Here is a 23,141-nt window from a genome sequence, read left to right on the forward strand (position 1 = left end):
TCAAGTGCTTTTTCAGAACATTTAGCAAACACTGATTCACACATCCTCTGCATACAAATTGCATAAATTCATTATCGCTGATTCTATCCATTCATAAACGTAGGTACGAGAGCTGCTGCTTGCTGTTACTGCGAGAGTCTACTGCTGCTGTTTGGGATTTACCCGGGATTCTGAAGGTAGATCTGTACACAATACTTCTACCGAAAGGAGGGGGACAGAATCGGTTTAAAATGGGAAATTTTGGTGGGGCGATTTCATCTGAGGGAAGGGTCTCTTTTTTGGGCATTAAATTCATAATTTTTATGCACTTCGTTGGATCGTTTGGAGAGATTTTGGTTTCACAGTGATGCCAAATTCGGTTAAGCACAAGTGATCCTTATAAAATTTGACCATGACAATTCATTGCTTATGTCGCAATTATTGAATTGTATTTCATTTATTATTGTTGTTTTGTATTTAACACCTTGAAATAAATTCAGTTTGTTTGCCATATGTTATTTTTTATTGACGTAGGACAACGTCTTACATTAAGGGTGCCAAATCAGAAAACAGGTCACGTTTTTATGAAATGAAGTTAACGTTAATAACTATTTTTGCTGCAAACGGATTTTAATGATTTGCATACCAATCGAATCGGAAATTTTATAAGATTTGTTTGATATGCTATACATTACAATTTTATAGTCTGTATATGGTTTAAATTGATGAAAATTGGAAGCATTCCCATTTCCCCATACATTTGTTCTGTCCATATACGTGCCTTCCCGAACAGAGCTGTCAATAACGGGCAATTTATGCAGCCGCTAGAATAGAAACAACGAAGAGGGAAAGCGAAAAGAGAATATTTGCGATATTTGTGTTGCTTGTTCTCGTTGCGCGAAACTTAGAACTTGTTCATTTCCCGTACATGTAAGTAGCACTACTTCGATACTTTTAGTTGCCATTCGTATTTGCTCTCGTGCGCATCGGCTCTGTTCTGATGCAACGAGCTCCTAGCTTTGTTGACGGTTTTGATCGAGAGTCGAGAAACGATTTTTCATAAACGGTCATTCTCGCGATGTTTCATTTTTATCGCTGCAACTGTGTGCATCTCTTAAACGTGTTTGATGCTTGTTGAATGGCGATGCACGAAAGATGCCTCTCGTTAAATACTCAGTGTAATGCGTGCATTGATATAAAGAAACAAATTGCGACATACGACCAATTAGTGTATTGTTCTCGCAAAGGCAAGAAAGAATCGTTGCTTCTCGAAATGATTCTACAAAACCACGCAAGCCATTAAACCTTTTCAGGGTCCATGGAACTTTATACTTACTTTAGGGTTATTTATGAAATTTCGACGTATTCGCAAATAATATCCTACTTCCTAGACGGGCGTGTCTCGGATATAACCCCTCGAATGTTTTTTCTTCATTTTTTATAACTCAAAAACTATATATATACCTACAACATTTTGGTCAAATAATAAAATGTAGGAAATTGTTTAAATTTACATGTAAATATATATATATATATATATATATATATATATATAAACAAGATTACACGGGAAAATATATTTTGAAGATTGAAATTATTTTTTCTCAAAAACGTATTTTCCCAAAACTCTCATTAAAAAATACCAAAAGTAACAGTGCCCCTCAAATGTATGGGAGACTTGTTGGTAATTGTATAGAATATTCATCTAACTCTCGTACAGAATTTAAAAATAATATATTTTTGAGAAAAACAAGTTTTTGTTTTCAAAAGAATTTTGTTTAAATTTTTTTTTCTGAAAATGAGTTTGCTATTTTTCAATGAAAACTTGACTAATTTCATATATTTCATTGTCTGGCCTAAATTATGTAGTTCTTAGAGTTTTTGGGTAAGATTTTTTTTTGAAATTATATGTTATTTTCAGCTTGTTTCGAAAAACATTAACTTAAAAACTTTGAGAGCTAAAACATTTTAGTCAAGTAATGAAACAACCCAAACAGCATCACAATAAAACAATATGAGCTATGTTTCTGAGTTCTTTATTATGCTTCGATACAACGTACAATTTCGAAAGTGAAATGTACGTTATATCGAAATTGTCTTGTACCACTGTAGCTAAACCAAAAACCAATTGAACTTTCGAAACCCGTTGCATAGGAGCCGAAAACACCGAAGCCAAAGAGAGCAGCAAGCAGCATGGTTTTGAAAAAGTTACAGTCATCACACATCACGTACAACACGAGGGATTTTGTTTTCAACTAGTGAAACCCAGTTCTTCTTAGAACCAAATATTACTTTGAAGCGAAAGATTTATAATTTACTGCGAACAAATACATTATTGTTGTAATTTATTCGTTCAAGTGCGATAAGTTTAATATTACGTCTTTCGGCAACTTATTGAGGGGGTAATGAAAAAGAATTCATTCCCGTTCAACGCTCGCCTGCAAACGTTGTTTATTCAACAATTTCTCAAACAGGAAGTGGGTGTTGTGAGGAAGGCAGAGCAAGTGCAACATTCTTGTAGACTGATTAGGAGCGACATATTTTTTGACGTCTTTTAATTCTGTCCCTGGGTGTAAGTTCAAAGCTTCGAAAGCGAGAGAGTGACGCTGGACTGCAAGGTTTTGAACGTTAATATCTCTTTACCGGCTGAATGGACTGGTACAATAATCACTGCTGATAGATAAAAGATAAAATGTCAACGAGTTATACGATTTTCACTTATTGGTCCAACAAATCGTTTCAATAGCTTAAAAATTGCATTGAAAGCAAGCTATTGAAATCATAACAATCAAGCTCATTGATGATGATTGGTAATCGCAATGTGTTCCCGAACACGGACGCAAAATCTAGGCACCTAGAGAAACCGTCATAGCGAAATCACATGCAAGCTGTGATTTCTTTTTCTCGCTTGCATTGGTGTTTGGGACACATGCAAGGCGTGAGTACTTTTACTCGCGTCAGTTTCGGTTCTGCTTTCGTATGGAACAGTCATGAAAAATTGTCACATTACGATAAAAACGAAATGAATTTTATGCAAGGTTATATAGACTTTATTTCGTTTTTACCATGAAATGGCGCCCTCAGCTTCTATTCTGTGCATGGAGTGATCATGAAAAATCTCGTGTTATTCTCACAAAAACAAAAATCAATCACGTGTCAAACATCTTCAGTTGCTTTTACAAGGCCACTCAAATTACATCGGTTCGCTCCGGGACCACCAACAAGTTCGAAAGAGTTGAATTTTATGTTAATAACAATTCCATACTTATACTCATCCACCCACACACTAGAAAGAAAAACTTCCATCATTCTTTCAAAATATTCATTCATTCACAAATTAAGAATTGATTCAGATGCAATTTCAAATGAATGATTACCGAGCCAACAGTAGTCCTACGTCACAGATATAACCCACTTCTTGTTTTTTTTATTGTTTACACTTTGCAACGTTTACAATGCAATCGATGTTATGTAAGAGTATTGATAAACGAATATTTTGCATAATCCATATCAATTGTGTATTAGTCTACACTGAGAGTCAAAATGCGGTGCTCACCTCAGCATCTTTTAAATTCCTCTCATTTATTGGTTCAAATTAAAGTAAGCATTCTGTAGTCTTCTGGGATATCCTATTTTCATATCGTTTTTAAGTTTCACCTAAGGAATACTGAATAGAAGAGTTTTACATAAGAAATAAAAATTCAATTTGTGTTTTGTTGAAAAAAAGTGCCCACTTCATTTTGACTTCAGAAAAGATAAATGAAAGTAAAGGAAAAGCTTTTTTATTATGAACTGCTGACCCGGCAAACTTCGTCCCGCTCAGAATGGAATTTTTGTTATGAATAATTTCGAACATTCACGTTTTTATAATAAACGAACGTTCAACGTTCTAATTGACACTTTACAATTTCCTTTTACTATGAACTTCCTAGTACTTATACCATAACTCGTCATTATAATATTCACAATTCTCGTTCACGATTTTTCAATCACTTACAAATATCATGTTTCTCCGTTTCATGGAATACATGTTTAATATTAGCTGACCTGGCGAACATCGTCCCGCTTAAAAAAAAAATTCTGATATGAAAACAATCGAACATTTACATTCTCTTACCAAGCAAGATCATTGGTTCAATCTAGACCTAAAGGGTGTGTCACATCAAATTGCATCACGGAAAAAACGCTGTAGAAATTTAATTTTTAGGATTTATATCTTCAGCTTTCGATTATAATCAGATAAGAGTGTATAGATCACGTTGGCAATGCTTCACTGTCAATTTTTCGTAAATTTGGAAAAATGTCGTCGAACGAAAAAGAGCGTCGTGAATTAATCCTGCGCACTCATTTCGAGAATCCGGAGTTGTCACATCGGGACATCGGTAAGATGCTGGGAATCGTCCAATCCACGGTCAGCAGAGTACTAAAACGATACTTCGAAAACCTAACCATCGACCGGAAGGTGAAGAACGGCAAAAATGGATGCTCCGTCAGTGAAAAAGATCACAAACGCGTAGTTAAGCAGTTTAGACGTGATCCGAGAAGTTCGGTCCGAGATGTCGCCAATAAGCTGAGTTTGTCAAGTTCATTCGTCCAGCGGACCAAGGAGCGGGAGGGCCTGCGTACATACAAGGTTCAGAAGGCTCCTAACCGTGACGAAAGGCAAAACATGGTGGGGAAGACGCGAGCCCGGAAGCTGTACACCGAAGTGCTGACGAAGCCGCATTGCCTGGTAATGGACGACGAAACCTACGTCAAAGCGGACTTTCGTCAGCTGCCGGGCCTGTTGTTCTTCTCCGCAGAGGACAAATTCAGCGTTCCGGAGGAGATTCGCAAGTAGAAACTATCCAAGTTTGCCAAAAAGTACATGGTGTGGCAAGCGATCTGCTCTTGCGGAAAGCGGAGCGCCCCCTTCGTGATGACCGGCACGGTAAACGGGCAGGTTTACCTTAAGGAGTGCCTACAGAAGCGCTTACTACCACTATTGAAGCAGCACGAGGGCCATTTTAGGGCAATGGTTTCTAAAAAATGGCCGCTCTCGTTGTACGCGAATATTTCGAAGTTTTACAAAAAAAATCAGATTTTTTCGCCTCAACATTGATCTAAATACAAAAAACTAAAGACAGCTCAAATCGGACGATTCTTTCCGCGAGTTTGGCGCTTAGGATCACATTTGTTGATTTTTTTCAATTTATATGGATATAAATCATTTTTAGACAAATTTTTGTTCAAGATTTAACCCGACCTGCAGAGAATGTTAATTTTAGTAAATGATTTTTGTTCCAAAATCGTGCTTATTCCACCTGAAAATCCATTAACATTTTCACGAATACAATGGCAAATGCTGTGTCGGCGTTGCTCACGATAGTGTCTCGCAAGAGAATGTGTTCCTTCTTACACCGCTTTTGTTGAGTGTGTCATAGAAATCGCAGTCGTTCGCTCTCTCCTTTACCATAAATTGTTGACACAGCTCTTGACAACAATTATCATATGATACACATAGCAATCCATCGAGCGCACTCTCTTGTTTGTTTCGTCTCCTCTTTTTATAATGTTCATTAACATTTATTCAAAAACAGTAATGATGTTTATAGTGCATGAAGTTCCTATAACTAAATACTTGTGCAATATCCGTCTTGTTCTTTCAGAACAACTGAGGGATTTTTCGTCAAAGAAATTTCTTCTGATATGCACATTGATCACACAAACTGTAGAGCTTGTCACTCAGAATACATTCAAGGAGTATTGCTTGACATAAAAATCTCAACAAAAATGACGTTGAGACGGCGAACGTTAGTTTCATTGAAGAAGTCTTATGAACGGTGTGTGTCTCATCGCCGAATCCAGATTGTTATTTCATTTTAGAACTCCACATTACACACAATTTCTCGCGTTGCAGTGCAGTCGCCTTCCATGATTCCAGCAACGTCTTCAATAACATGTGCACTGCCGTTCTACGCATAGTTCCCATGTTACTTTTTCACAATTTTCACTTTTCTTCATAAAACGATGTTTTTATGCATAATCTTCCAGAAAACCACAAAAACAACATCAAGTTCAATTGTCCCATGTTGATATTCTAGGCAAAACTGTCCAATCATGTATTTTTTTCCATAATGAATGAATCGGTTAAGTATTTAGAATTTTTTTGTCACGCTTTCAGCAGGGCTAATTCACTCATTTCTGGTTCGGAAAAACGAACTAATTCTCAAACAAATAAAAAAAAGTTTAACAGAACACGTGTGCACCGAATGCCTAATAACAATGAGATTTATATTCTATAAAGTTGTTACAGATCACTCCCTTAGTTATAAAACGATGTTTTGTTAATGGTAATCTTTCGGGAAAACACCAAAAAACTTATTGTTCGTTCCCAGTATTTTAAAAAATAACATCAAGTTCAATTGTCCCATGTTGATATCTAGGCATAACTGTCCCACCATGTATTTTTGAACCACAATCAAGCTTGATTGATTCAAGTGAGAGGAACTCTTCACGTTCCAATAAACAATAGTTTACTGCTTATAAAAACCCAGTGTATTGCCAAACTGAAATGCTTAAAGCTTCTGGTAGATAAATATGCTAGAAAACTTTGATTGCGTTTTTCTCAGTTGCTGATTTTGGAACATGGGACAACTATGCGTAGAACGGCAGTGCATTGGATCTACTCACATGCTCTGCAGTTGGTGTTGCAATCCGAGCATTTCAATAATTCATTGTGCTCAATATATGAGGCTTCATATTCGCCGGTGATGCGTCAAGTTTTAGGCTAATTGAGGTTACTTGGGCATATGGGGATGGAAGTTCAATGAAGCAGACGTAGCGCCATTTTTTATTCAATAACGTAAATAAATTCGTTTTGTGGATAAATGTATTATTTAGATAAAAGTTTATAATAACAAAGTTTATAAAAATATTTGAATCACGATGTAAAAATAAGGAATATTTAGAAAAAATCCTTCTTTTTCTACATAGGGCCACGCTAATCGGTACTAAATATACAGTAATCGATATGCTAACGGTATCATATATAGTTAACGACCTATTCTCAAGGCTAACAATTTTTTTGCGCACAATTTCGTTGAAATCGGTCGAGCCATTTTGGTGGAGTTCGTCCACGAACTTCGTGACACTAGATTTATATATATATATATATAGATTGTGTTTACAAAAATACTAAAATCGCGAAAAAAAAGTAAAAAAATGGGACGGGGTTAAAAGAATGAAAATTTGGGTTCTCATGTTCTTTTCCGAAACCAAATTAAAAAAGAACACAAAACATTTATTCGATTCATTTAGCAAAATTGATTTTTTTGCATAGTGTCACCCTAATCAGTATTGAATATGTGGTAATCGGTATCCTAGCGTAACATAGTTCACGACCTATTCTCATGCTTAACAAACGTTTTGTGTATAATTTCATTAAAATCTGTCGAGCAGTTTCAAAGGAGTTCAGTCACGAACATCGTGATACGAGATTTTTATATATATAGAGATAATATAGTACAGATAGCTCAAATCGGACGATTCTTTTCTCGAGTTTTGCGTTTACCAACACATTTGCCTATCCATTTTTATTTATACAGATTCTTCAGATTCTCCAAAGTCAGAAGTGGTAATTTCGTTCTTTATCGCAAAACATTAGACCCGTTTTTTTTTATTTTTTCGTTAGAATGACCATTTCCATTTTAGGGTGATCCAAAAAATCAACTTTTTTCTCGTTTTTCCTAAAAGTACTTGTTTCCAAAAATTCATAACTTCTAAACCATTGAATCGATTTTGATGATCGACATATCAAATTGAAGGCATGAAGGAGCTAGCCTTTTATTGAAAAATATTGAACTTGCAAAAAAAATGGATTTCATTTTCATCATTATTGATTGTAGTCGTTTTTTATTGTTTTGATGGCATTGGACTTTTGCGAAAAGTATGGATTTTCGTTTTTGTAATTATTGATTGAGTTAGTTTTTCATAGTTTTCGCGGTTAAAGATAGAGGGTGCTATATTTTTATATATTTTTTCAGGAAAGCTGAGGTTTTTTTTTACATAATATATCCGAAAATCAGAGATGTAGAGATGTTTTTGAGTTATTGTTATGCAAATTTAACATGTATTAAGTCTTCGTTCAATATTCCTGTGTGACTAGACTAGACCTATGCGACTAGACCTATCCAAGGTTGCTACATTTGCACAACCCGATTCAATTTGACTCGATCAGATTAAAGAATGCAACATTGTGCTAATTCCTAATCCGACAGGATTGCGGAATAAGGGTTTATTTTACCGAAAAAGATTTGAAGGAACGTCACTAGAGCCCCGAAGCAGGTTTACCCCTGAAGAAAGCCATGGTCTGGGTCTGGGTAGGATTGGGAAATAAATCTGTATCCTGACTCAGGATACAGGACAGTCCTGACATGAGTTTCTACCAAGTTTTACCAAGTACTGCTCGCAGCTGAATGTATCAAAATCAACGATTCAGAACTCTTGTGTTTTCTCTTGAAGAGAAAACGAAGAAGTTCTGAAAGGATGGATTTTTCAAGTTGCGTGAAGGATGCGGATATATTCAGTGCTGGACACAGATTTTCGCGCACTCGAGCTCCCAAGAGTAAAGAGAGTGTAAGAGAGTGTGACTCACTCGCACCAAGATTTCTCCCAGCTAGCGCACACTGGCTTTTTATGTATTAGCCAGTGAGAGGGAAAAGCGCATGGTTTCTCTTTGGTGCGTGATGACCTCAGCTTAGGCATGAAATTAGCGCGCGGGTGTACCATTTCAGTGAAAAAGCCATCACCGTTGCTTGGTGTCCAAATTACGCCGATTAGATTGCCAAAATTGAAGCAGTGCAGCGGAAATTCATCCGATACGCTCTCTTGCGAAGAGATCTGCTTAAATTGCCGTAAGACAAAAAAATAAAGGGTGTGTCACATCAAATTGCATCACGGAAAAAACGCTGTAGAAATTTAATTTTTAGGAATTATATCTTCAGCTTTCGCTTATAATCAGATAAGAGTGTATAGATTACGTTGGCCATGCTTCACTGTCAATTTTTCGAAAATTTGGAAAAATGTCGTCGAACGAAAAAGAGCGTCGTGAATTAATCCTGTGCACTCATTTCGAGAATCCGGAGTTGTCACATCGGGACATCGGTAAGATGCTGGGAATCGTCAAATCCACGGTCAGCAGAGTACTAAAACGATACTTCGAGAACCTAACCATCGACCGGAAGGTGAAGAACGGCAAAAATGAATGCTCCGTCAGTGAAAAAGCGCGCGTTAAGCAGTTTAGACGTGATCCGAGAAGTTCGGTCCGGGATGTCGCCAATAAGCTGAATTTGTCAAGTTCATTCGTCCAGCGGACCAAGCAGCGGGAGGGCCTGCGTACATACAAGGTTCAGAAGGCTCTTAACCGCGACGAAAGGCAAAACATGGTGGGGAAGACGCGAGCCCGGAAGCTGTACACCGAAATGCTGACGAAGCCGCATTGCTTGGTAATGGACGACGAAACCTACGTCAAAGCGGACTTTCGTCAGCTGCCGGGCCTGTTGTTCTTCTCCGCAGAGGACAAATTCAGCGTTCCGGAGAAGATTCGCAAGCAGATCTGCTCTTGCGGAAAGCGGAGCGCCCCCTTCGTGATGACCGGCACGGTAAACGGGCAGGTTTACCTTAAGGAGTGCCTACAGAAGCGCTTACTACCACTATTGAAGCAGCACGAGGGCCCGACCATCTTCAGGCCGGATCTCGCTTCGTGCCACTATTCAAAGGACGTGTTGGAGTGGTACGAAGCCAACGGGGTCACCTTCGTGCCAAAGGAAATGAACCCGCCCAACGCGCCGGAGCTTCGCCCAATAGAGAAATATTGGGCGATTATGAAGCAGGCCCTCCGGAAGAACCCAAAAGTTGTCAAATCGGAGGCGGACTTCAAGAGAAAATGGATTTCTGTTCAAAAAAAACTACAACCTGACGTTGTACAGAACCTTATGGACGGGGTAAAGAGGAAGGTGCAAGCATACGGGCTTGGGCTCGATGTATGAATAAAAAGAAAATGCCAAAAGTTGTTTAATAGTTTTTTATTTTACTGTCTAAAATTTTCAAAAGGATCGGTCTACTGGGCGAATTTCTACAGCGTTTTTTCCGTGATGCAATTTGATGTGACACACCCTTTATGGATGGGCTTTACCTATGATATAACCGCAAGGTTAGCGTGGGGCTGCTGTTGGTTTAGTAATCGTTTATGTTTTTTGACGTAGGACTACGTCTTTCATTTCTATACCGGGGTGTAAAACCAAAGTTTCGAGAACGAAAGCGTTACGCTGGAGACCGAGATTTTGAGCGTTAATAGCTCTTAAACAACTGAACGAAATGGTATGATAAACACTTCATTTGAAAGATAAAATGTCTACGCGTCATATACTTATTACTTTTTGATCCAAAAACTTGTTTCAATAGTCTTAAAATTGCTTTCAAAACAGGCTATTGAAATCACCAATCGGTATATAAGCGAGCGCCGCTCGTAAACCCACTCAGTTATGATTGAACAGCGATTGGAGCATGTTGTCGCTGTTGTTGTGGAGCTAATTTCGTTTATCATGAAAACGCTGATGAACGGTGTCACCAAGAGCCTGTTTGTGCACCTAAGGCCAAAAGGGAATTCATCAGGAGGAGAGTGATGCCACGGTTCCGCTTGAAACATCGGATCAGCCGCCACACACACACACACACACACACACACACACACACACACACACACACACACATACACGCGCGGAATTCTCGTTGCTATCATCGTTGCTGAAAAATAATCTGCCAGTTCCCCTGGGAATTGAAAAATACATTCATGCGAAAGAGTTTATTTTAATGTTTTCTATCCATATAACACTGCAACCAAATACATTCGGTTTTGTTATTTTTCAATCAATCGCAATTAACAGGAAAGCTTCTGAATATTTTTTTCTCCATCAGTGGAAATTTTCGTATCCAATATTGGATGCATAACATGAAAAACGGAAAATGTTTCACATCGCGAAAATCAAGTCATTTTCGAGCGATTATTTGCTTTCTACTCATATAATGCTGCGACCAAATACATTTCGTTTTGGATTTTTTCAATCAAGTGCGATCAACGTAAGACCATGTCTTTCGGTAATTTATTAGAGGTGCAATGAATCTTTAGGAATTCCCGCTCTACGCGCACTGGCAAACAATGTTTACTCAACAATTTCTCAAACGAGAAATGGGTGTTGTGAGAAAGGATTAGCGAACGCGAAAACGACAAACGGGAGAAAGATACGTTTGGAGGTTGAAGGAAATTGGCAGAAAACTTCTTCATTCTATCATTCAAATAATGTGATTCATACCACATCGTTTTGCCAGAAAGAGATTATTAATGTTCAAAGGAGGAATCGAGTCCTCCGAGGAAATTACCCAGCGCAAATTAGAGTCGACTATCGATTGCGGCATTCGTACACAAATAATTTTATAATGCAGTTTCACCAAAGTGATTTATTCGGATATATTCACTACATCATGTCATGTATTTCATATTCTTCATTATGAAATCCATATCCATGGCACCTATCGGTAACGAATTATTATCAAAACCACGATTTTCGCTAAATGCTCCTTTCAGTTCGGCCTGTAAAAAACTTTTCTGTACTCTAATCCATCAAATTTGGAGCCATGAAAAGGGCCGTTGATTATATGCTAAGCTAATATAGCACGCTCTCCTCGGATACGAAGGGCCAGCTGGATGTCCTTGGGCATGATGTGACGCGTTTTGCATGGATAGCACACAAATTGGTATCATCGAATAAGCCTCCTGCAGCGTCATAGCCGCGGAACTTTGGAAGCGCAAGTCGGTTTTGAAGTCCTAAGCAATTCCACGATCCAAATGCTGCAAAGGTAGCTGCGGATCAGCAATTCGGTCGACTTCTGATAGCGATGAATTTCACGCAAAGCTCCCGGTCGATAGCGATGTGGCTTCTCCACCTATCCTGCTACTGGTGCGCTTATCCGAGCTGACTTCGTGTGCCTTACCACCGAATGACTAACGAGCTGTCTGCGAAAGACTAACGAGCTCGAGTCCTCACGGTGCGAGAGTAGAGTAAGAAATGAACGAAAGCACTCGCACCGTGAGGACTCGTTTCATCGGGACTAAGCAGACAGCTCGTTAGTCCTTCGCTGGTAAGGCACCACGAAAGCAGCTCGGATAAGCGCACCAGTAGCAGGATAGGTGGAGAAGCCACATCGCTATCGACCGGGAACTTCATATGAAATTCATCGCTATCAGAAATCGACCGAATTGCTGATCCGCAAGCTACCTTTGCAGCATTTGGTTCGTGGAATTGCTCAGGACTTCAAAACCGACTTGCGCTTCCAAAGTTCCGCGGTTATGACGCTGCAGGAGGCTTATTCGATGATACCAATTTGTGTGCTATCCATGCAAAACGCGTCACATCATGCCCAAGGACATCCAGCTGGCCCATCGTATCCGAGGAGAGCGTGCTATATTAGCTTAGCATATAATCAACAGCCCTTTTCAGGGCTCCAAATTTGATGGATTAGAGTACAGAAAAGTTTTTTACAGGCCGAACTGAAAGGAGCATTTAGCGAAAATCGCGGTGTCGATGATAATTCGATACCGATAGGTGCCATGGATATGGATTTCATAATGAAGAATATGAAATACATGACATGATGTAGTGAATATATCCCCATATCGAAGAAATCACTTTGATGAAACTGTTTACCGTTTGTCGTTTTTAAGTGTTGGGTAAGGGCATTATTTTTGCTGAGTAAATTCCAAGAAAAATCCCATTCCTTCTTTAAGCGTGATTCATTCTGCTTCGGATCAACGGAACAGTGATAATCATTTCATACAAAAGATAAAATGTCCAAAAGTTATATGATTGCTATTTATTGAGTCGGAAAATTGTTTCAATAGCTTAATGATAGCTTCGAAAACAGGTTATAAAACGACGCTTCCTTTGCTTTCGTTCATTTCTTACTCTACTCTCGCACCGTGACGACTCGTTTGTTTGGGACCAAGCAGATAGCAGGTTAGTCTTTCAGTGGTAAGGCACACGAAAGCAGCTCGGATAGGCGCACCAGCCGCAGGATAGGTGAAGAAGCCACATCGCTATCGACCGGGAACTTTGCGTGAAATTCATCGCTATCGGAAGTCGGCCGAATTGCTGATCCGCAAGCTACCTTTGCAGCTTTTGGTTCGTGGAATTGCTCAGGACTTCAAAACCGACTTGCGCTTCCAAAGTTCCGCGGTTATGACGCTGCAGGAGGCTTATTCGAAGATACAAATTTGTGTGCTATCCACGTAAAACGCGTCACATCATGCCCAAGGACATTCAGCTGGCCCGTCGAATCCAAGGAGAGGGTGCTATATTAGCTTAGCATATAATCAACGGCCCATTTCAGGGCTCCAAATTTGATGGATTAGAGTTCAGAAAAGTTTTTTGCAGGCCAAACTGAAATGAGAATTTTCGTTTGGATGCCATACAGCATCGAGAAAATTCCGGAAAGATCTAATCGTTGCTGAAAAATAATCTGCCAGTTCCCTGGGAATTGAAGAATACATCCATGCGAAAGAGTTTATTTTAATGTTTTCTAATTATATGGCGAACACAGCGACCAAATACATTTGATTTCGTAATTTTTCAATCAAGTGTAATTAGCTGGAAAGCTTCTGAAGATTATTCTTTCCCATCAGTAGGATATTTTCGTATCCAATAATGGATGCATAACATGAAAAACGGAAAATGTTTCGTATCGCCAAAATTATATAATTTTCAATCGATTATTGCTCAGTCGCCGAAATTTTCATACTCAGAGAGTTCATTCTCCTCTAGTTTGCCTTCCAAATTGCCATCGTAAACCACACCTTCTCTCGATTCAATCACGCACGAAAAGCATACTGAAATGATATTCTGGTGGTGAAACCCATTCATTTTTCGTGAGGCGTCGTGCACAAATTACGTAACGCGATAAGGGTGGAGGGGTTAGATGTTGCGTTACTTTCTGTTTATTAGAGATAGGAAATTGCGTTACGAAAGGGGGGGGGGAGGTTCAAAATACGGATTTTTGCGTTACGTAATTTGTGCACGACGCCTGAGGACATCGACAAGACAACATCGTTACTGAACGAGCTGAACGGCGAGGGATCGAGGTATTCATTACCTGGCTTGACCTGACCTGAAATGCAATCAGTTTGTTTTAACTGTGAGGGAGCGCAGAAAAGCCGATCGATCAGAAGGAGAAGAGAAGGTGACCAAGAGAGTATCAGCATCGAAATACGGTTCCTCGGGAAGACATAGAAGCAGCCGCCACACACACACATACACGCGTGCAACTCTTTTCGTTTGCTGGTTATCGAGAGGAAACCTGGAAAGAAATGATCGTTGCTGAAAAATAATCTGCCAGTTCCCCTTGGAATTGAAAATTACATTCAAGCGAGTTTATTTTAATGTTTTCTATCCATATAATACTGCGACCACATACATTTGGTTTTGTGATTTGTCAATCAAGTGCAGTTAACAGGAAAGCTTCTGAAGATTATTCTTCAGAACAAGGTTTTTTGTATCCAATATTGGATGCTTAAAACCTTGAGTCTTCAAAGTAACACTCTCGTTTTTGAAGTCACCCAAATATTTATTTATTCATTCATTCAGGATGGATTTAGATTCAACTTCAAACAAATGATCTCTAAACCAACGATAGTCCTACGTCACCCTTGCGGTTATACCATAGATATAACCCACTTCCTGTTTTTTCAACTAGCAATAATCGCGCCTCGGATTTCTCTCATTAGGTACGATATCGCCACTGCGCAAAGCTATCATTTGTGTGTATTGATTTAATTATTGATTAAATTAGTGAATGAATGAAACAATTTATTTAATTCAATTGTAAACAAATTCCAATTCAGGGCAATTCATGCATTGTGATGGATTACGTCCTTCGTAGCAAGTAAATCTAATGTCTAAGTCTGACCGTAAGTTATCATTTTACGTATGGCATGATGCCTTGGTCATTTAATTCATTTATCGGTGACTTGATGTCAACAGAATAATTGTCAAACGATCAATGTACATTTCACATTTCCCTCTGAAGTTATTGCATCTCCTGAGTGTTCGTATTTCTCTAACCGCAAATTTGCGTGATTTGATAAACTTCAGGCACTCAGTTTTGATTTTGACATGCACGTTGAAAACATATTGTTGAATTATTAACATTTGGCCGAATCATCAAAGGGTATGCGTAGAAGTTCAGTGAGCTGACGATATGAAGGGATATCTTCCAATGCAGTCTTGAATAACCATGCCAAAGCGTTGTATTTGTACCCGCTTTTGTAGTCCGTGTTAGCGAAATGCATTCCGGAGTGCAAAAATGCATGGAGGTGTAAAAAGTTCATTCGTCTCCAGCCCTGAGAAGAGCCCTTCTGAAGAAAACTCTACTTCGAACTCCTTCCTGACCTGCCTTGAAAAAGACGCTTCATTGTCGTTGACGCTCCTCAGCAAATCGTGTCTGCTTTCGAGATCATCAAAAGAATATCTGTTGGAGTGGATTTCCGAGGGGGCATCCGCTTATACACTGCGTTTCACAACTATAGAACCACTGATTTTTTTCGGAGTTTCCAGAGTTATGTAAGAAGTCGGTTGAATTGAAGTATATAGTGTAGGATATAATAACTATCTTCATTTATAAGACTGGCCATTTGAATTGTTGAATTGTTGTGTCCAGGCGCAAAACATACAAAAAACTAAAATTCCAGTGTTCCATAACTACCAGATGGAAAAACTTTCATCCCTTTAAACATTAACGTCGATTTCACATGAATTACAATAATTTTCTAATTCGTAGGTCATCTTTAGTTCTCAATCAGCACAAATAACCAATTCGGGGTGGTTTTGACCAAGCTGCACCGTGTTGTAGTGTGTATCTCGTTCTACGCAAAGGATACTGCTCATTAAAGCTCTTTAAATCACTCATATTTACTGGTTGTAATCTGCATTTACTATTCGTACTATCACTCCTCAAAAGTTTTTGTTGGGTTTTGATCTGGTAAACAAGCTGATCAGTCCAGAATCTGAAGCCCCTTTTCATGAAACCATGTCATGAATTGATTCCGGATTTTATGAATTGATGCCAAATTGATCAATTATCACATTGTTACATGGTTTTGATGCAAAAACAAACCATAAAAATCCCATTTCCAAAGCTGCGGATCCAAAAACTAATGTGGAAGCAAATCCCATGGATGTCACTATTTCAGGAGAACTTCTCTGATAGGAAGAAATTCAATTTGAATAGAATTTCTTCATACTGGAAAGACTTACGGAACGCGTCATGTAATTATTCTACTCGTAACTTTGCGGGGGGCAGTTTGATGGTTTGAGGAAAATAATTTCTGAAAGGCCTGGTTCAGATAGCTTCTCATCAACACGAATGCACAGTCGGTAGTGTAATGTGTACCGTACTTCAGAATCATTTACTTCTGTTTTTGGATTTCAATTCATAAAATCCGGAAAGTCATGGCATGGTTTAATGAATGGAGGATTCAGATTATGGACTGATCAGCTTGTTTACCAAATCAAAACCCAACCCAAACTTATGAGGAGGGATCGTTTTAGGTGCAGCTTACAGATGAACTAATGATGACCTACGAATTAGAAACTACGAATTAGAAATTCATGTGAAATTGACGTTAATTTTTTAAAGGAGTGAGAGTTTTTCCATCTGGTTCTATAGTTAAGAAACACTGGAATTTTAGTTTTTTAGGCGCGAAACATAGCCTGGACGCAACAATAAAGTTCAAATGGCCAGTCTTATAAATGAAGATAGTTATTATATCCTACACTATATACTTCAATTCAACCGACTTCTTATATAACTCTGGAAACTCCGAAAAAATGAGTGGTTCTATATTTGTGAAACGTAGGGTACACAGAATCGTGTGATTTAAATAGCATGTTTTGAAAGCTATTTTAAAGCTATTGAAACAAGTTTTGGATCAATAAGTAACAAGCATAACGGGTGTTAAATAAAAAATGAGAATTTTTTCAATCACATATAAAAATTTTTTTTTTTCATCAATTTCAGTATTTTTTATTAATAACATAATGTATTTTCTTCAAAAAAATGTCAGTGAATGTTTGAATAAGGGCCGTGGTCTGCTGTTCGACGCAACTTTGTCGCGATGCTCTCACAAGAACGTTGTACGGCACTTACGTCCATTTTCCGGATACAATTCCGGATTCTTGTAGTCAGTTGCTTCGTGTCCTTGGCCCTCCAATTGTTTTTATACACTAGGGCACTGAGCCAAAGAAATCCTCTATTAGGCGGCACTGGGGCAAGTTTGTTGGATTACGATCTTTCGGCACGAACGGTATCTTTTTCTCCTCAAGATACGCCGGCGTCTTCTTGGCGTAATGGGAAGAAGCCATCCGCGTGATGCTCGTTCAGGAACGGCAGCAGGATTTTATCGAGGCACTCTTCTCGATAGATTTGTTGGTTGATTGCCAGACCGCTCGGCTTAAACCAAGGCTTTGAAATGCCCCGGTCGGAAATGGCGATGTACAACATAACCTTTTTTTTCAAACTTGTGCTTGAACTTGTATTTCACTTCAGGCGGTGTGAATGACTTGTCCCTGGAGTAGTAATTATCATTTCCTGGAATATGCGTTTTGGACAGCGGAAAATAGCTTTCGTCGTCCAGAACGAAAGACGTCCCGCGGTATTTTTTGGTCATCCACCGACACTGTGATTTAACCGTCTCAATCTGCTCCTCCGTGTAGTCCGGCGACCTCGTCTTCTTCCTGCAGACGATTCCTTCCATCTTGAGGGTCCGAAGGATCAATACGTGGGAGCAGCCATATTTCCGACCGGCGTCACGCAGGCTGGCTGCGTCCTTGTTGTCAAACAGATTCTTTAACGATGTCTTCCTCAGCTTCGTCATTATCGTCACCGGACGACCACTTCCGACCTTCCGCTCTACGTTCAGGGAACCCAGGATACGATATACCGTACTGACAGGTACATTTTCTTCCTTAAAATGTGCCACCGTGAACTTTTTTCCTTGCTGGAAATGCGTTTCGTAGAACCGTACAATGCGTTCGCGGAGCACGTGCTGTTTCGACGCCATCTTTGCTTTTTTTTTTTTTTTATTAAATCGTTTATTTTTACAGGCTCAGTTACATAAGTTTAAAGGAGCCAAACTCCTATTTGTATAGTTACAAGTATATATAAACATTTTTTATTAATTCTAATGTTAATGAAGTAGAGAACCGATTACTCGCGGCTTACTCGAGTTTAGAAGGGTGACATTTTGTTTCAGGAAAAGGATGGGATATAAGGATATGTTGACAATGTTCACACTCACATTCGCACTCACATTCATCATACTCAATTCTTAAGCCTATCTTATATCTAACATGTATTTACATTTCACCTTATTCTATTGTTAGTAAGAAGGGATTTGATTTCTCGCGAAGGGAAAGGAAAAGGAGAATATAAGGATATAAGCACAATCACACACGAAGATTGATAGCTTTTAGGAAGACATATATTTGGGACATGTAATCAAGGTCTAAACCAGCTAACACATCTCTCACCGGCACATTGGGCTGCCTTCCTCTAGCCCGAAGAGAGTTTTCTAAATTCGATCTGGCAACAAGATACTCCTCGCACGACCAAACAACGTGTTCGATGTCGTGGTAACCTTGGCCACAAGCACAGATATTGCCATCGGCAAGATTAAAACGAAAGAGTAGCGCGTCTAACGAACAGTGATTGGACATGAGTCGAGAGAAGGTGCGAATAAAGTCCCGACTTAAGTCCAGACTTTTGAACCATGGTTTGAGGCTAACCTTAGGGATAATCGAGTGAAACCACCGGCCCAATTCATCTTCGTTCCATTTACGTTGCCAGTTAGCGATGGTATTTTTACGGACTAAAGAATAAAATTCATTGAAAGCGATTTGACGCTGATAAATATCGCCTTCAATTGCACCTACCTTTGCCAATGAGTCAGCCCTCTCGTTACCCGGAATTGAGCAATGTGAAGGGACCCAGACAAAGGTAATGACATAACAGCGTCTGGATAAAGCACTCAAAATTTCTCGTATTCTCTCAAGGAAGTACGGCGAGTGCTTTTCCGGCCTCACTGAACGGATAGCTTCGACAGAGCTAAGACTATCCGTTACAATGTAATAGTGTTCAACAGGTCGTGAGGCGACGCTGTCCAGCGCCCAATGTATTGCTGCCAATTCAGCAATATACACAGAGCAAGGATTCTGAAGACTGTGGGAGGTGCTAAAAATTTCGTTGAACACTCCAAATCCTGTGGACTCATTCATAGAGGACCCATCAGTAAAGTACATATTATCACAATTGACACGCCCATACTTTGCATTGAAGATCGTAGGAATGATCCCCGATCGATGACAATCTGGAATTCCATGGATTTTCTCCTTCATGAACAGATCAAAATGTACAGAGGAATTGATGTAGTCAGGAAAACAAACACGGTTGGGAGTATACGAAGAAGGATCAACCTGCATGGAGATGAATTCATGATATGAGCTCATGAATCCTGAATGAAAATTTAGCTCGATAAGCTGCTCAAAATTTCCGATCACCAATGGGTTCATAACCTTACACCGGATGAGGAACCGAAGAGATAATAAATTGAAGCGATCTTTTAGTGGGAGTACGCCTGCCAAAACCTCGAGACTCATGGTATGCGTTGAGGGCATACATCCCAACGCAATACGGAGACAAAGATACTGAATTCGCTCGAGTTTAATGAGATGTGTTTTGGCAGCTGATTGAAAACAGAAACTGGCATACTCCATCACTGAGAGAATAGTTGTTCGATACAACATTATAAGATCTTCGGGATGGGCTCCCCACCATGTGCCGGTAATTGTACGGAGAAAGTTTATTCTTTGTTGGCATTTTTTACTCAGATACCTAATATGGGCCCCCCAAGTACATTTGGAGTCGAACCAGACCCCAAGATACTTGAATGACATAGCATGAGTGATCGGTTTACCCAAAAGTTGAAGCTTTGGTTTTGCTGGTCTATGCTTCCTAGAAAAAACCACCATCTCTGTTTTCTCCGTGGAGAATTCGATCCCTAGCCTAATGGCCCAGGTTGAAAAATTGTTCAAAGTATCTTGTAAGGGTCCTTGCAGGTCGGATTCGTTTGATCCTACGACAGACACCACTCCGTCATCTGCAAGTTGTCTTAGGCTGCAATTTTGTGTAAGACAATTGTCGATGTCGCTTACATAGAAGTTGTACAAAAGGGGGCTTAAACATGAGCCCTGGGGGAGGCCCATGTAGGAGACCCGATTTACTGTCGAATCCCCGTGAGAAAAATTCAACTGTTTCTCACAAAGCAAGTTATATAACATATTATTCAACAGAGGCGGCAGACCCCGAGAGTGTAATTTGTCTGACAAAACCTCTATTGAAACAGAATCAAAGGCCCCCTTTATGTCCAAGAATACTGAAGCCATTTGTTTTTTTTCGGCGTAAGCCATTTGAATTTCTGAAGAAAGCAACGCAAGACAATCATTCGTCCCCTTGCCCCTGCGGAACCCATATTGTGTATCTGAGAGTAAGCCATTCGTTTCAACCCAATGATCAAGGCGAAACAAGATCATTTTCTCCAACAATTTCCGTATACAAGACAGCATTGCTATTGGGCGGTACGAATTGAAGTCGGACGCGGGTTTTCCGGGTTTTTGAATAGCTATAATTCGCACTTGTCTCCAATCATCTGGAACAATATTATGCTCCAGAAACCGATTGAATAAATTCAACAAGCGATGTTTCGCCACATCAGGGAGGTTTTTTAACAAGTTGAACTTAATTCTATCCGTTCCTGGAGCAGAATTGTTACATGAAAGGAGAGCAAGAGAGAATTCTACCATCGAAAACTCAGAATCAAGATCGCACCTATCTTGTGGTATATCTCGAACAATTTTCTGCACGGGAGCGGAATCGGGACAAACCTTCCGTGCAAAATTAAAAATCCATCGATGTGAATATTCTTCGCTTTCATTCGTTGAAGAGCGATTTCTCATGTTTCGAGCCACTTTCCATAATTTTTTCATTGACGTTTCTCGTGACAAAGCTCCCACGAAATTTCGCCAATAAGCACGTTTTTTCCCTTTGATCAAGTTTTTAAATTGATTTTCACGGTCCAAATACGTTTGAAAATTCTCAATGGTTCCACGTTTCCGAAAAGCTTTAAATGCGTTCGATTTATCCTGATAAAGCTTGGAACATTGGCTATCCCACCATGGATTGGGAGGCCTTTGACGAAAAGTGGAGCCTGGGATGGGTTTCGTTTGAGCGCGAACCGCGCTGTCATATATCAAACGAGAAAGGAAGTTATACTCCTCCAATGGAGGCAAACCATCTCTGGAATTGATGGCTAGAGCAATTGCGTCCGCATATTTTTTCCAGTCAATGTGTCTTGTGAGGTCATATGCCATGTTTATAGATTCAGAAGAATTCGAACCAATGGTGATGGAAATTTTGATTGGCAAGTGGTCACTGCCGTTGGGGTTCTGGATTACATTCCACTTGCAATCTAACGATAGTGAATTCGAGCAAAGCGAGAGGTCAAGAGCACTTGGGTTAGCAGGAGGTTTAGGTACACGTGTTGTTTCCCCAGTGTTCAAAACGGTCATATTGAAGCTGTTACAAAGGTCATATATCAACAATGAACGATTGTCGTCGTACTGTTCCCCCCAGGCAGTTCCGTGAGAGTTGAAGTCTCCCAAGATCAATCGTGGCTCAGGAAGGAGTGAGCACATGTCAACAAGTTGATTGCGGCTAACCGCAGCTCTCGGAGGCCAATACAAGCTGACAATACAGAGGTCTTTGCCTCTGATGTTTGCATGACAAGCAACAGCTTCGATCCCTCCAATAGGTGGAAGGTCAATTCGAAAAAATGAGTGGCACTTATTGATACCCAATAGCACCCCTCCGTATCTGTCATCACGGTCCAAGCGTATGATATTAAAATTGTGGAAAGAGAGATCATCTCGCGAAGAAAGCCAAGTTTCGGACAGAGCAAAAACATCACAATTGAACTTATGAATTAAAAATTTGAATGTATCCAATTTAGGGATAAGACTACGACAATTCCACTGTAAAACAGTGATATCTCCGACCTCTCTATTTAAATTAGACATCAAGAGAGATAATCATTGCAAGGAGGGGCCATGTTTGCATCAATTGTTGCAAAATTGTCTTTAATACTGGAAGCATGGAAATGACAATGGTTCTGATGGAGTCGGAAACATTAAAACACTTGAAGATTTGGTCCAAAAGGTCAGACAACTTTATAAATCCCGATTGGGAAGTTGAACTGGACGGAAAAACAGGGACAGTTGGGGTTTTTGATGTCCCCTCGAGTGCTGGGCCATTCGAAGGTGAATTATTCCCACGGAAACCAGGAGGAACCTGATTTTGCTTGTCCGCTGCACTCGATTTTTTAGGCATGCTAACAGGGGGTATCACCGGAGGGGCTTGTCCTTGAACTTTGGGAGTGGTCACATTTTTGCGCCGGGGATTCCCTTGGAAAATGAACGGTGTGCCCCCGTTAGCTGTGTCCGCTTCTATTTCGTCAACGGGCAACGTGGCGAAGACATTTTGTGTGTTGATTGGTTGTTGTTGTTGGGCCAGTGGCGAAGCGCCCTTTAAAATATCCGCAAAAGTGCGTTTCGAGCGTTCCTTCAAAGAGCGCTTCTGTTTCTCCCAGCGACTCTTGTAAGTTTCACAAACTGAGAGCTCGTGTGGGGATCCCCCGCAATATGGACATTTATGCTCAGTCGCACTGCAGGATTTCCCCTCATGTTGCTCTCCGCAAGTGGCGCAGCGCTCCTTGTTGGCACAATAATCTGAAGTGTGACCAACTGACTTGCATTTTTGGCAAGTCATGGGCTTTGGCACGAAGAGTCGCACAGGCAATCTCAATTTGCCCACCATGACGTAGTCAGGTAGAGCGGAACCAGCAAAAGTTACTCGAAACGAGTCTGACGGCGTGAATTTAGTTTTTCCCTCTTCTTGGGATACTTTTCCTAGTTGGCGGCTGTCCAAAATTTTAACACCCACCAACGGGAGTCTTTTAAATTTAC

General features: G+C 39.9%; 1 protein-coding gene and 1 pseudogene across 7 annotated transcripts in view; both read right to left on the bottom strand.

The window, feature by feature from the left end:
- Positions 1 to 23,141, bottom strand: part of LOC129771963 (uncharacterized) — a 238,277-nt gene that overhangs the window by 133,717 nt on the left and 81,419 nt on the right. The window lies entirely within an intron of this gene.
- Positions 14,749 to 14,820, bottom strand: LOC129772288 (U4 spliceosomal RNA; annotated as a pseudogene).

This window comes from Toxorhynchites rutilus, chromosome 2, assembly GCF_029784135.1.
Source record: "Toxorhynchites rutilus septentrionalis strain SRP chromosome 2, ASM2978413v1, whole genome shotgun sequence".
NCBI classification, from domain to species: Eukaryota; Metazoa; Arthropoda; class Insecta; order Diptera; family Culicidae; genus Toxorhynchites; species Toxorhynchites rutilus.